This window comes from Mauremys reevesii, linkage group 15 (genome assembly GCF_016161935.1).
Source record: "Mauremys reevesii isolate NIE-2019 linkage group 15, ASM1616193v1, whole genome shotgun sequence".
NCBI classification, from domain to species: Eukaryota; Metazoa; Chordata; order Testudines; family Geoemydidae; genus Mauremys; species Mauremys reevesii.
In genome coordinates, this window is record NC_052637.1 from 6140993 (window position 1) to 6156011 (window position 15019).

At 46.7% G+C, this 15019-nt stretch overlaps 3 protein-coding genes across 4 annotated transcripts in view; 1 reads left to right on the top strand and 2 right to left on the bottom strand.

Moving 5' to 3' along the window:
• LOC120383917 (butyrophilin subfamily 1 member A1-like) overlaps window positions 1-8083 on the bottom strand; it is a 58443-nt gene extending 50360 nt beyond the window's left edge. Inside the window, exon 1 of one of the 2 annotated variants that reach the window (XM_039502243.1) lies at window positions 7846-8083. The gene's annotated coding sequence lies outside the window, so the exon portion shown is untranslated. The remainder of the gene's footprint in view (window positions 1-7845) is intronic. The other variant, XM_039502241.1, reaches the window with a different exon arrangement.
• The window catches only part of LOC120383937 (E3 ubiquitin-protein ligase TRIM39-like), a 961691-nt gene that overhangs the window by 408859 nt on the left and 537813 nt on the right, over window positions 1-15019 (bottom strand). The window lies entirely within an intron of this gene.
• Window positions 10006-15019, top strand: part of LOC120383992 (butyrophilin subfamily 1 member A1-like) — a 36845-nt gene continuing 31831 nt past the window's right edge. Inside the window, exons 1-2 of the mRNA XM_039502325.1 lie at window positions 10006-10050; window positions 14107-14297. The gene's annotated coding sequence lies outside the window, so the exon portion shown is untranslated. The remainder of the gene's footprint in view (window positions 10051-14106; window positions 14298-15019) is intronic.

Below are 15019 nucleotides of genomic sequence, written 5' to 3' on the forward strand. Positions count from 1 at the left end.
TTCAGTTATCTGACTCTATTGTCTTGGGTTCTCCTTTGCGTGTGTGTGTTCCGCATGCTGTGGCTGCACTCTTGTTAAAATCTAGGACGCAGCATTTATCCACTTCTCGTCTTATCAAATATGAGCTGGTTTTGCTATCTTCCTCTCATATTACTTTGGCTCGTTGCCCTGTTCTTAATCCAGCCTCTTTGTTGCCTGGGCCTGATGATGGAGACCCGCATGATTGTGTATTTGTAACGTCTGTTCTTATTCGTCCTAGGGATGATTTACTGGATGTGCCTTTGCAGAATCCTGATCTCCTTTACTTTGTGGATGGCTCGTGTTTGCGAGATTCTAAGGGAAAATTAGTTGCTGGTTATGCTGTCTGCACTACCTGTGCTGTTGTTGAAAGTGCTTTCCTTTCTTCAGTGTTTTCCTCTCAAGTAGCTGAACTTGTGGCTTTGACTCGAGCTTGTGTTCTGGCTAGAGATCAAACGGTCACTATCTATACGGATTCTCGTTATGCTTTTGGGGTGGTTCATGATTTTGGATTGCTTTGGAAATATAGAGGCTTCCTTACATCCACTGGTTCTCCTATTAAGAATGGTTTTTATGTTTCTGCTCTTTTGGATGCTCTTTTGTTGCCTAAAGCTATAGCTGTTGTTAAATGTACTGCTCACAAGACCCCTCATGATGAAGTTACCCGTGGAAATGCTTTGGCTGACTCTGCAGCTAAGGCAGCAGCTCTTTCTGCACCTCAGGCTGCACATTCCTGTGTACTGATAGAGCAGCCTTCACTGGCCTCCCTTGACGATCTGGCTAAGATCCAGGAGGCAGCATCGAGAACTGAGAAGCACTCTTGGAGTGCTGCTGGCTGCATTTTACATTCTGATAATCTTTGGCGTGCCCCGGATGGTCGCCTGGTGGCACCAAAGATGTTATTGCCCTATCTTGCTCGCATATACCATGGGATGGCACACGTGAGCAAAGGGGGGATGGTTGCTGTAGTTGCCCGAGATTGGTTTGCACCCATTTTCCCTTCTGTTGCCCATTCCTACTGTCAACACTGTGTGATTTGTCAACAACACAACATTGGTAAAGCTGTTAAAGCTAAGCAGGCAGCCCACCCTCCTCCTTGGGGACCTTTTGTAAATATTCAGATTGATTTTATTCAAATGTCTAAATGTTGTGGTTATGAATATGTATTAGTTTTAGTTGATGTATTTACCAATTGGGTTGAAGCTTTTCCTGCAGGAAGGCAGATGCCAGGACTGTTGTGAAACTTCTGCTTAAGGATTTTGTCCCTCGTTTTGGCATTCCTGTGAGTATCAACAGTGATTGTGGAACTCACTTTACTGGACAGATTGTAAAGGAGTTATGTGCAACTTTGCAGATCCAACACAACCTTCACTGCCCTCATCACCCACAATCTGCTGGGACAGTGGAACGCCAGAACGGGATTTTAAAAATAAACTGGCCAAGATTTGTGCTGAAACAAACTTAAAGTGGCCAGATGCCCTTCCTTGGCATTGATGAGTATGAGAGCCATTCCCAATCGAAAGACTGGACTCAGCCCTCATGAGATTTTGACAGGACACCCGATGCGACTACCAACTGCACCCCACTGACCTTAGCTCAGATGGACATTCATTTGATGGATGACATAAAGCTTAAGTATTGTCAGGCACTAATGAAATGTGTTAAGTCTTTTTATACACAGGTGAAGGAAGCCTTACCGAAGGATCCTGTGCAACCTTGCCACTCGTTGGAACCGGGAGACTGGGTCTACATAAAGGTCCATCAACGAAAGACTGCCCTGGCTCCACGCTGGAAAGGCCCTTTCCAAGTCCTGTTGACTACCAACACTGCTGTGAAGTGTCAAGGACTACCTGCCTGGACCCATGCATCGCACTGCAAAAAGACCCCTCCACCTCGGGAGGACACACCTACTGATGATCAACGTGCTCCTTCTTCTAGCCCTGCTGTTCCTGCTGGACAGCGGAAAAAGAGGACAAGGTGATGTACTGGTGACCTCTCCCTTGTCCTCTGACGGACCTACTGTGCCTTTGGATTTTTCTAAAGGAATCCCCACATTACAACCCTCTTCCCTTTATCATGCTAGACCACGATTGTTTTTGGGGAAGAGAAGAAGATACATTCGTTCTGCAAACTCCTCCAGAGTCCAGGGATTCCTGACTAAAAGAGACATTATGAACTGGCCCTGGTGGAAGAAACGAAGCATCGTTTATTGGCAAGGAGGGAACTGTGGGGAGCGTGCTTGGGCATGTGGGGTTGAATGGTGGCTTGGATTTCTTCCAGGGGCAGGGCTCTGTGCTTATGGACAAGTACCCTGGGGCTGTACTGCCCTCCCTAATTGGCTTTCAGATAATGACTACCAAAAGCATCTTGCTACCACAAAGGTTACCCCCACTAGCCCCTCAACCCTGGCCGTCACTTCTGTAATTTATCCAGATGTAAACGAAATTGTATATTCTAATGAGATTCGTTGGCCCAGACCTTCCCATCTTAGTGATTTATTAGAATATTGCTCAGAAAGCCTATTTTTTAAAGTTCACCAAACTTCATATGAGAGAACCATTGAGTGGAAAACGAATGGATCAGTGGAAATAGGGATCCATAATATTACTGCACATCAGCCCCAAGATTTTATAAATGAAATTGATGGGTTCCATAGTGAAGTAGATATGATGGTTATTCCTGGAATTTGTGCTATGTTACCTGAAAGAGGCCCTTATTGTTATTTGGTTACTCAATTAGTGAATAATCAAACGACTACCCAAAGAATTTGTTCTGCTACTGGAAATTTTACCTGTATTGAGACCATTCCGGTGACTGATAATGTGACCTGTACTTTATTGCAATACACTCCCTCTTATGCTATTGATATTAATACCTCTCAGAAATATATGAAGGTCTACAACCAGCAGATGTGGTATAGACCTACGCTGAGGGGAAATGTGCCAGAATATCGGTGGACTGTACTTAACACTACACTAGGGACTGTGAAGTTTACATTGCCTTTAGCTAGTTTTCAGATCACCTCTACATATCCAAATTGTTCACAAGGGGCTGCCATTAGATTAGCACAACAGAGGGCCTGGGTTATTTCCTCTAGAAAGAAGAGGGATCTAGCCGGATCCTTGTAGGATGGGGCCAATTCTGCAGCTGCTGTTTGGAATATTTTTAAGACCCAGGAACATGATGAAAAACAAACTCTTGAGCAATAGTCAACATGGTTTCTGTAAAGGGAAATCGTGTCTTACTAATCTATTAGAGTTCTTTGAAGGGGTCAACAAACATGTGGACAAGGGGGATCCGGTGGACATAGTGTACTTAGATTTCCAGAAAGCCTTTGACAAGGTCCCTCACCAAAGGCTCTTACGTAAATTAAGCTGTCATGGGATAAAAGGAAAGGTCCTTTCATGGATTGAGAACTGGTTAAAGGACAGGGAACAAAGGGTAGGAATTAATGGTAAATTCTCAGAATGGAGAGGGGTAACTAGTGGTGTTCCCCAAGGGTCAGTCCTAGGACCAATCCTATTCAATTTATTCATAAATGACCTGGAGAAAGGGGTAAACAGTGAGGTGGCAAAGTTTGCAGATGATACTAAACTACTCAAGATAGTTAAGACCAAAGCAGATTGTGAAGAACTTCAAAAAGATCTCACAAAACTAAGTGATGGGGCAACAAACTGGCAAATGAAATTTAATGTGGATAAATGTAAAGTAATGCACATTGGAAAAAATAACCCCAACTATACATACAACATGATGGGGGCTAATTTAGCTACAACGAGACAGGAACAAGATCTTGGAGTTATCGTGGATAGTTCTCTGAAGATGTCCACGCAGTGTGCAGAGGCGGTCAAAAAAGGAATCATTAAAAAGGGGATAGAGAATAAGACTGAGAATATATTATTGCCCTTATATAAATCCATGGTACGCCCACATCTTGAATACTGTGTACAGATGTGGTCTCCTCACCTCAAATAAGATATTCTAGCACTAGAAAAGGTTCAGAAAAGAGCAACTAAAATGATTAGGGGTTTAGAGAAGGTCCCATATGAGGAAAGATTAAAGAGGCTAGGACTCTTCAGTTTGGAAAAGAGAAGACTAAGGGGGGACATGATAGAGGTATATAAAATCATGAGTGATGTTGAGAAAGTGGATAAGGAAAAGTTATTTACTTATTCCCATAATACAAGAACTAGGGGTCACCAAATGAAATTAATAGGCAGCAGGTTTAAAACAAATAAAAGGAAGTTCTTCTTCACGCAGCGCACAGTCAACTTGTGGAACTCCTTACCTGAGGAGGTTGTGAGGGCTAGGACTATAACAATGTTTAAAAGGGGACTGGATAAATTCATGGTGGCTAAGTCCATAAATGGCTATTAGCCAGGATGGGTAAGATTGGTGTCCCTAGCCTCTGTTCGTCAGAGGATGGAGATGGATGGCAGGAGAGAGATCACTTGATCATTGCCTGTTAGGTTCACTCCTCAGGGGCACCTGGCATTGGCCACTGTCGGTAGACAGATACTGGGCTGATGGACCTTTGGTCTGACCTGCACGGCCTTTCTTATGTTCTTATGTTCTTATGATGAGAAATTGGGCCAATTAGAAAAGGCCACCGGCCTGATTTCTGGGGCACAGCTAACACAAGTACAAACTGGGGTGGGTGAGTTACATGTCATTTCCGCCCTTAGTTCTCTGACCCAGAATTTATTGAGAGAGATGGTACTGAATATCACTGAGGCTGGGAAGGCATTGCAGTGGGATCTAGCATGTTCGGAAATTCAGGATTTCCTGAATGACCAGCTGATGGCCATTCGGAATGATCTAGTGCACCAAGCTTGGCCCACTGCCCTTACAGACACGTCAGGAGTACCATCTGATCTGTGGCCATGGAGACATACTTGGAGACTTTCTGGATGGAAGTGTGGACGTTCACAGTGCTCCTTCCAAGCATATGGACCGGTTAAGGGGGTGTGGGCTCCCACATACCGAATCCTGCCGGGTCCATGGGGAGGATGCATGTGGGATTGGGTGATTCACCGAGATATCTGTGAAGTGAGGCCACCTGATTCTCCTAATCGCTTTTTAGTTAGTGCTCCAGGGCTTACAGCTGATGTTTGGATGGGGTTAGGGAATTTATGGACATTTTGGCCGTTAGAACCACCACAGCTTCAGTGTATACGGAAACTGGAGCCAGGGGAAGTTGTCACTGTTTATGACCATATTTGCTGGGAGGGTAGTGGTCAAGGAACTACCCTTACAGGACACCCACTTTTTCAGGCTAATGATAGCTGTGTGTACGTTAATACCACCACGTTACAAGATATACATATTAATCTTACCACTGCTGCAGGCAATCATATCATTTACTGGCCTGCAGATAGAATGTTACATGTAGCTCTTAGATTTCAGGTATATTTTAATTGGACTAGAGTAGTACCTGATCGGTTTCAGAATTTGCTTTCATTGTTGCCAGAGGTTCGCAGAATCTCTGCGTTGCAAGGACAAATTCACATGCTTCAGAATATATATCATGCTGAACAGAATGCCTTTCATACAGCTTATAGAGTATCTACTTTATGTACTAAGTTTGATATATTGTGCTTTGTTACCGAAACTGTACGACAACCCCATTATTTTATTCCTATGGGGATGTTATTGTTTGTAGTGTTGTTAGTTGGTGTGGGATTATGTTATTGTTGTTGTTGTTGTAATAGACGTAATGATGGTAATAATACTTTTCATGTTCATACTAATCATTCATTGTCATTACATCCCATGAAAACCCCTAATGTTGCCATGTCTCCTGTAGACTCTGAGATCCATGATTTAATGCAAATTGAGATTTGAGGTATTTGTTGTACTAAAAGTACAAAAGGGGGGAGTGTGGAGGCCAAGAATTAATTAATAGAGGTTTGAAGGGATCTTAATGTATGTTAGCTAATTAGCCGAGGTTAAGATGTTACCCTGTATCTGGTGCAGAGTGAATTGTGTGAAAAGTCGTTACGACCTTGTGAATTGCAGTCTTGTTTTCTGTTCTAGTATTGCAGACAAATAAGATAGCGAATAGGCTTATGTATAAACAAATGCAAATGTTTATCTTCAATGTCTCCAAGTATGCTAATCATTGTCTGCTAGAAAGGTATAAAGATTGTTATGAATTGTTTACTAATTGAGAGAGATCCGTCCAGGACAAGGGGCAACCCAGTTCCTGACACTCTCTCCCTCTTGTGTTCACTAGAGTATTATAATAAAGTATTTGTTTTTGCTGCACCTAAACATAAAAGTGAGAACTGAGTTTTTCTTCGACAGCAAAACCACCCTGTGTAGAAATGTAAAGGTCGGAGCCAGAAAAGCTCTGCAAGGGTAAGGGTCTCTCAGGAAATTGTCTTCAAGTCATTCATTCTTCTGGGCAATCCATTCTACTGTTCCCTCCTATAGTGACAGTGATCAGTGTTTCCACCCACAGGGAGAGGCAGAAGACTGGGTCAACCCTGCAGTGACTCTGCCTCTACCTCTACCCTTGTTTTCTGTCTGCTCCCTCTACCAGCCCCTTTGGTCTCCCTAGGATTGCCCCTCCCATTACTCCCTCTGGGTCTTCTCTCTCTGGACCTTCTCATGAAGTAAAATCTGTCATGACAAGCTCTTATCTCTGTAATATGTTTAATTTTGATGTATTTATTAAGTGTTAGTTAATGCACTATGGGAGTCCCCCCTCAGCCCTCTGTATAAGTTGATCCTGTTCTTTCCATATGTTTTGCCCATAGGGTTTTCTGCAGCCCTAGGGCAGCCAGCAATAACCCCTGTGCCTTTGCAATGGATGAGGGAAGGGGACCATGAGACCCCTATTTATGTGATTTACAAGAAGTATTATCATTACTCAAGGTACCAAATATGTTTAAATGATATAAGTGCCTTGTAAAATCCCAAAGCAAGCTCATTTTCATTTCTCATATCATCTCATATACAGTATACACACATTTTTCATTAATTATATGAGTTGAAATTATTATTTATTATTATTATTAGCTAGGTTACTGTTTGGGGGGGTTCAGTGTGGCAGAATGTGTGCTACTTTATGGGTTGAATGATTGAATGACATAATACCTCCCCGGCCCCATTGTCCCTCACTAAGTCTGGGAGGCTGTAGGGAAGGCCTAGTCTCACTGAATAAAGTCTTCTGCTGCAGCAGCTCAGTAGGTTAAGCTGCAGTGACTAGGCATTGGGATGCCTGTGCCTTTAAGAACCCAGCCCTGGGAAGCCGATGCTGAGAGGTTTTTGTCTGTGAGAGGGGAAATAAACAATCCCTCTGCTGCACCCACCCCTCTGCCCCTGCCTGTGCCGGGGTTTTACCCGCTGGCACCCCCTCACCCCTGGACTTAACTCCGGCTCCTTCCACCCCCATCCCTGATTTTGCCCTTCAGCCCCTTCCTAACCCTGCTTTTAGCTGCTTGACCCCCCCGACCAGTCAATTTTCGCCCCCTGCTCAGACCCTGGCCACTCCCCTGCTCCGATTCGCCCCTTTGCCCATTTTTAACCCTTGTAAAAAAGCCACAAGCAGAATCTCATCCCTAATAAGGGCCAGGTGAAGGGCGGTGGCTTCAGCAGATGTTACTGAGCATGCTCAGTTTGTGTGTGGCTGCAGAGCGCATCCTAAGCAGCAAATTCCTGCAGAGCGCAGGAAAAGCGGAAACATTTCACGTCAAACGTTCGATTTTTCCTTTTCTCGCTGACAACAAACAGCCCCCGAGCCCGGCGCCCCCCAGCCTGGCGCCCAGGCAGTCGCTTCGGTTACCTGCCCCTAAATCCGGCCCTGGTCCCCCGGTCACTCACCGAGGCTGCAGCCCCAGTTCCGCACACGGGTCACGGAGCCGGAGGGTTTGGGACCGGATCCGTCAGCGTTACCGGTGTTACATCTGTAGCTGAATTGACGGGGCCGAGCCCCCCAGCCTGGGCCTTATAAACGCTTCAAAAGTGAAAGTAACGGTCCGTGTCCCTGGCTGGTTGGGGCGGAGCAAATTCCTCTTAAAGTACCAGCCCCCCCAGCCCCCGCAGGGTCCGGAGCTGGGGGGATGGGCCTGGCAGGGGCAGTTTGCCAGGTGAGCCAGTGCAGGGGTGTCAGTGACCCCCCCCCAGCTGCTGTTCCTGCCCCCCCGGGATCGCTGGGTTGTCAGTAATTCCCCTGCCCAGCACCTCCCCGGCTGGGGACATAACGCAACAGCAGCAAAAAGCACCAGCCAGTTCCCCCCCCCCCCCCATGCCACCGTCCTGGATGGAGGCAGAATGAGGAAGGTGGAAGGGGAGGGGGGATGCTGCCGGGGGAGGGGAGCTGAAATCCGGAGTGGGAAAGGGGGGGGGGGTAGCGAGAAGCAACAGCTGATCAATGCAGCGTGGGTGGGCGAATCAGAACGCACTGAATGTGACTCAGGCAGGCTGGAGCAGGCTCGGCTCCTGTAGGCGCTGAGGGGAGCGGGGGGGGGGCGCTGAGGGAGGGCAGCAGCTCTAGGACTCACAACCCCCCCACCACCACCACCACTTGGGAGCAGAGCTGGGGCAAGAAGGGGCTGTTGGTGCAGAGTCACTTTCCTGCCTGGCCCCAGCCCTTTCCCCTGGGCCTCTCCCCAGAGGTGGCAGGTTTGGATAATTTTTGGTGGTGCTCAGAACGGGTCCAAGTCCCCCCTCCCCCGCCGCCTGCCTAAGGCTCTGGGAGGGAGTTTGGGTGCAGGCAGGGCCGGCTCTAGGCACCAGCGCTCCAAGCATATGCTTGGGGCAGCACTTTCCAAAGGGCAGCACTCCAGCCCCCTCCCCCCCCCCCCCGCTTTTTTTTTTTTTTTTTGCTTGGGGCACAAAAAGCCAGGAGCCGGCCCTGAACCAAGATGTTCAGCTGAACCTTTCAGGCTGAGCTGGAACTGACCCTGCAGTTCTGAATTCAGACGCTAGATGGCGCTCATGGCAGCCTGAGTTGCCCAGGCTGGACTGCAGTTCAGGCGGCCCTGAGCATCATCCCTGGAGCTGAGCCCGGCTGCGGCAGCGGGAGGGGCTCAGCTCCGGGGGATGATGCTCTGGCTCCCCAGCGGCAGGGCAGCCTGAACTGCAGCCCAGCCTGTGGGTAAGGAGCAGGGGAGGGAGGGAAGCAGGGCCCAGGGTGCAGGGTGGGGGGAGTCGTCCTGCTGCCGCTGCTGCTCTGCTGCTCTGCTCTGAGTCTCCCCAGGGCGGCGCGGCGTTTCCCCACCCGAGTGGGCTGTGCAGTGCGCCGCCGGGCTGTGCAGGGGGCGCAGATCCCGGCTCGCGCTGACAGGGCGAGTGGCTGGGCAGCCCGAGCTGCCAGGGAGCTGCCACCTCCTGCCCCCGGACCCAGCCCGCCGTGCACCTTCCCCGCCTCAGTCCTGTGCTGCCTGCCCTGGGTGGGGAGAGGCAGAGCCCAGCTCCAAGCAGGGCAGCAGATACTGCCCCACCAGGGGACTCCCCTGGCTTGGGCACCTGAGGTCAGCGTCCGTCCTCTTAGCTCTGCCTGCACGGAGCTGGGGAAGCAGCTGTCAGTGCCTGCCCCTCTCAGCCCTCGCACCCCCCATCCCACTCCCAGCCCCTCCACTTGTACCTCCCCCTATCACTCCTTCGCTGCACCCCTTCCTCTTGTACTCTCTCTTTCCCTGCACCTCTCCCCTTGTACCTTCCCCCAGCCCTCTCCTCCTGCACCTTTTCTCCTGAAACCCTCCCGATACCCTCTCTCCTCCACCCTCCTCTGTGAGTACATCACACGCCACTTCTCTGCCAGTGTAGAGCCCCCAGCACCCGCACACCTGCTCCTCTGCCTGAACCCTCTTTACTAGATCCCCATCTGTCATAAACAGATAGTTATGGGTTAATGCCTCTTTTACCTGCAAAGGGTTAAGAAGTTCACCTAGCCTAGCTCACACCTGACCAGAGGAACCAATGGGGGAACAAGATGTTTCAAAAGGAAGGAGGATTTTTCCTTTGTTTATTTTTCAGTTTCAGCCAGAATGAAAAAGATCAAGGAACCAGCCTCTTATCAGAGTAGTAAGTTTTAGAAAGGGATAAATAGGTTTATGTTTATTTCTTTGTAACCTGTCTTGTGTGATTAGAGGTAGAATCAAATTGGGTATTTGGGTATTTTCATTGGTGTACTAAGTTTTTGCCCAGGGGAACATCCTCTGTGTTTTGAATCTGTTGTCTGTGAGAGTAGCTGGTATGCTAATCTCTCCCAGGGGGGTTTCTTTTACCTTTCTTTTCTTTAATTAAAAGCCTTTTTCTTAATACCTGATTGATTTTTTCCCTGTTTTTAGATCCAAGTGGGTTGGATCTGGATCCACCAGGAGTTGGTGGGAAAAAGGAAGGAGGATGGTTAATTTTTCCTTGTTTTAAGATCCAAGGGGTTTGGATCTGTGTTCACCAGGAAATTGGTGAAGTTTCTCAAGGCTACCCAAGGAAGGGAGTGCTTGTGAATGGTGGCAGCCAGACCAGATCTAAGCTGGTAATTGAGCTTAGAGCTCCTCATGCAGGTCCCCCACATCTGTACCCTAAAGTTCAGAGTGGGGAAGGAACCTTGACACCATTCCTTTCCGGGTACAAGGTTTGAGGGTTAGTCCCTATGCCTTCCATGTGCATGTGGAGCACTAAAGATAGGGTTGCAGGGGACGAGGGGATAAGATTTATAGTAAAGTGAAATAAAAATAGAAGAAACGGTTTGATCCCCACTGCAAGTGTAAACGGGGATTGCCGTGGTGAATGAGGAGATCACGTTTTTGGGGAGGGGGCAGGGCTGGGGCAGCAGGGTGTGCAGGTGTGGGGGGGGGGAGAAAGAACCAAGGGCTGGGGTAGCAGGGGGGGAGAGGTAGGGGGCAGCCAAAATCTTTTTTGCTTGGGGCAGCAAAAAACCTAGAGCCGGCCCTGCATAAGGTGTAACTGTTTCTTTTGTTTTTACAGAGTTTTCATGTACACTTATCAAAGTGACAGTCTGATTACACAGAGCCATTTTAAGGCTCAGTGTTGTAACCTTGCTTCTTTTTGTTTTGTGCACCTCACCTCTGCTGTTGCTTCAGAGGGTCACTGTTAATTTCTTATTCTTTCACTACAGCTCTTATCTGCTATTGTTACCAAAAAAACCAACCAACCAAACAAAAAGACTCCAGAATCTCTCCCTATTCTCCTGATTTTGACTGTCCTATTGCAGCCATGACTTGATCTTTACTTAAAAACATTTTAAATTTTATAAAGAATCAAATTACCCCTTAAGGGTTAAATGCTAAATCCCAAAGCCAAACAAGGCTAATTACCTGTGTCTTGCAAAAGGTTTATCAGTTTTGAAACTTTAAATTAAAGAATCAAATGAATTTTTAGTGGCATTAAAAACAAAAACAAAAACAATTTATCTTACACCTACAAAACAGGAGTTTTACAAACCAGATGTGCTGGTTTAGATTCTTAGAACTTTACATATTTTCACAGACAAATAGATACATACACATTTTCTTTTCCTTAACATTCCTTTACACTGCTTTGTTTTTACATAGCTGTATATATATTTGGATTATTTACAGGCATTCTTCTGGAAAAGGGCCCATTTTCCTTCAGAACGGCTGCAAAGAAACCAAGAATTCTCTCTCTTTAACATGGTCCTTTTTAACATTTTCACAAAGTTTAACTGTGTAATTCTCTCCAGCCTTTGTAGAGTTAACTTTTCACTCTCTTTCCTTAAATCACTTGTTTATCTCCCAAAATAACACCTTTATCACACCTCAGATTTCACCATTTTAAGTATTGTTCCAGGGGTTCATGCCTGCACTTACTGCTTTCCTTACTCCTGACACTAGGCCCTCAGGGCTTCCAACCTGTTTTTCAGTTTCTTTATCTGTTGCTTGCCTGCTTTTCTGGGCCTGATCCTGCTTTTTTCCAATGAACCGTTTGTGAGTGATATTGTGGTCACTTCACAATTTTGAACGAAATGTTTAAGGAAAGGGACCAGGGAGGCTGGGGGCTAGTTGAGGAGCCCACCCTCCTTGCAGAATTGGTAGTGGAACACTACAGAATCAGTTTCTGAGGCAGACAACAAAGGGGAACAGAACAAGGGGCTTTTTGTCCTTTTTACAATGAGATGGGAGTATTAAGGGGGTTGGATCGATCCGGGGTGGGTTTTTGAGAACAGGGTAAAGGGGAGCACTCGGTCTGGTGGTGGGAGAGGAGGCTTTTAATAAAGCTTTTAACTTATTATTTGAATATTTGAGAGAGGCGAGTTTTTGATTTTGTCCAGCTATGATTTGCCTCTTCCCACCACTGAATGAAACAATTAACCTCTTCTTTAGCCAATTTAGTTTTAGGTTGGCCGAGTTTGTCCTTTAAGACGTCCACTCGGTTTTTGTTCCAAGATTTTAACAGTGGCCACTGAGTTTTGGGATCCCCTTGAGTTAGCCTAGACCATTTTTCCAGAAATTTACAGGAGTCCGGACCCTTCTTACAGGAGTCTGGACCCATCCTAAATACGTAAAATGAGCCGGCGTTCATTTAGGGAACTGTCCCGACTTAGACGTCTGGTTACCCATACAGGAGGACTTCACACACCAGTCGCACAAGGAGGAAATTCGGGTTCGTCAGAGCGGTGCCCGGTGCAACACACAAAAGGAGCCCACAGGCTACTGCCTCAATCGCCCTTGCTTTCACACCAGGGGTTTTACCCAAAGTGCGGTGCGGCTGCGATTGTGCAGATTCCACTCAGACCGCGGGGACAGGAACCCCTTGGTCGGCCGATCCCTGGACGGAGATGGCACCCAGCCTTGGTCGGCCGATCACTGGACGGAGATGGCACCCAGACTCAAACACTCTACAGGAGGATGGATAGACACAGAGACAGGACAGTCCTCAGTCCGGACAAAACACAGAAATAATTACCTGACCAGATTCCTGATGTCAGATCCCGGGATCCCTACCAGAACAGAGTGGGAACCAACAGGTTCAATGGCGTAGACTTCACTGTGGTCGTGCACCTTTCCGTTCTGGTGGAGGACCGCTCGGGCCAAATGCCCAGATGCTGGTTGCCACGGTCATCCCACAAAACGGTCAGGAATCACACGGCCCCAGTGAAGACGGTTGCCATCTCGGTGGAACCTCCAAATTGTCAAAGTTAGACTCAGGACTCACAGTTTGTCAGACCACTCTGTTTTATTAGCAAAGCGCTCTGCTAATAACACCCAGATAATGTGAGCACCATGCAAGACACAAACTATTTTATTTATACAGATAAAAGGGTGAGAACTTAACAAGCTAACAAAGGAAGCAGAATCAGATAAGTTTACCTGGGCTAGGCATGCATATCTTATTTCCTTACTAACTATTACTGATCTTCTGTTAATGTTTCGCCATTAGCACCATTGTTTATCCCTAATGTTTCTTTTCCTGGCACCTGTATTTCAACATTTCTTATTTCTGCTTAAAGGTACATACAACATTTCTTTAATCCATTCTTATTTTTACAATATAACTCATTCTACTTTCACATGGCCTTTGAGTTTCACCAGGCAGATGTTGTATGTGTGGGTGGCTTTGTGTGATGCCTTCTCAGGGCATCCAGAACTGTAAGTCTCCCTGTTATCCCTCTGTCCTAGCAAAAGTGGGATCTGCTGGTGCTAAACTGAGGGACAGCTCCCTGTCACCCCAATCTGGTAGCCACATGAGCAAAGTCTTCAGGCCTCTGCCAGTCCTTGCTTTGCCTTGTAGGTTAAACCTGACTGCACTTTACTTCCTAAACTCCCTAGAAGAATCTCCCTGCAGCATCCAGCCCCATCATTGGATGTTTACAGCAATTACCAAATCCACTGTCTCTAAAGCATACACACCAGCTTTCCTGACTTAACCAGGAATAAGCGCTCTACTTAATATAACAGCACTGAGCTATACTTATGGTAAAATAAAGAGGTTTATTATCAAAGGACAGAGATTTAAGTGATACGAAGCAAGAAGAAGAATAGAAACAGAAAATGGTTGAAAATGAAATAAAAGTAATGTTACACTTTCTAGTGTCTAAAACTTAACAGGTTACACACCTTTTCTAAGGCAGTTTTCTCACCTAAATCCTCTTCTCAGTGTCACAGGCCCATCTGTCCCTACCACCTCCAGACCAGGATCCAGCTTTCATGGATTTCAAAGAAGCACCAATCTCATTGTTCCCTCAGTGAAGGATAACCCCACAGTTTCCCCCCCTCCTTACAGTCCAGTAAGACTTTGAACTGTATCCTTAGAAGGGTACCCCCGGACAAAGGTCTCCTCTCCTGCTGGTGAGTAAATGACAGACTATCTCATTCTTCTGCTCTTCCTGTTCAGTGAGTGTGCAAATATAATTCTCATTGTCTTTGGCTCACCCTGCTCCATTTACATTTGAAACCCAGGCAGACAGGCCACTCACCATGCCTTAGTCTGGGACCAACTTGTTTACCAACCCTGCCTGTCTTCATGATTAGAGTATATTTTCAGTATACAGAAGTAACCATTTAATTGTGATCCATGCGTACATAATAAGAACATAAGAATGGTCATACTGAGTCAGACCAAAGGTCCATCTAGCCTAGTCTCCTGTCTTCCGACAGTGGCCAATGCCAGGTGTCCCAGAGGGAATGAACAGAACAGGGAATCATCAAGTGATCCATCCCCTGTCGTCCAGTCCCAGCTTCTTGCAAACAGATGCTAGGGACACCATCCCTGTCTATCTTGGCTAATAGCCATCTATGGACCTATCCTCCATGAATTTATCTAGCTCTTTTTGAACCCTGTTATAATTTTGGTCTTCACAAGACTTTAAAACAAGACATTCATCACACAATGAATCTGATAACCATTTCAATATGTTTTCATTTGATACCTTACTCAACATATAATGACAGTGATGTCTTAGGTGTAATGAATTTGACAGGCCTGGGTGGCTCTTGATCTGCAAGGAGGCTACACCCCTTTGGGATTTGTCACATTGATGATGAGATGAATGGGGCAGCTCAGTCCTCTC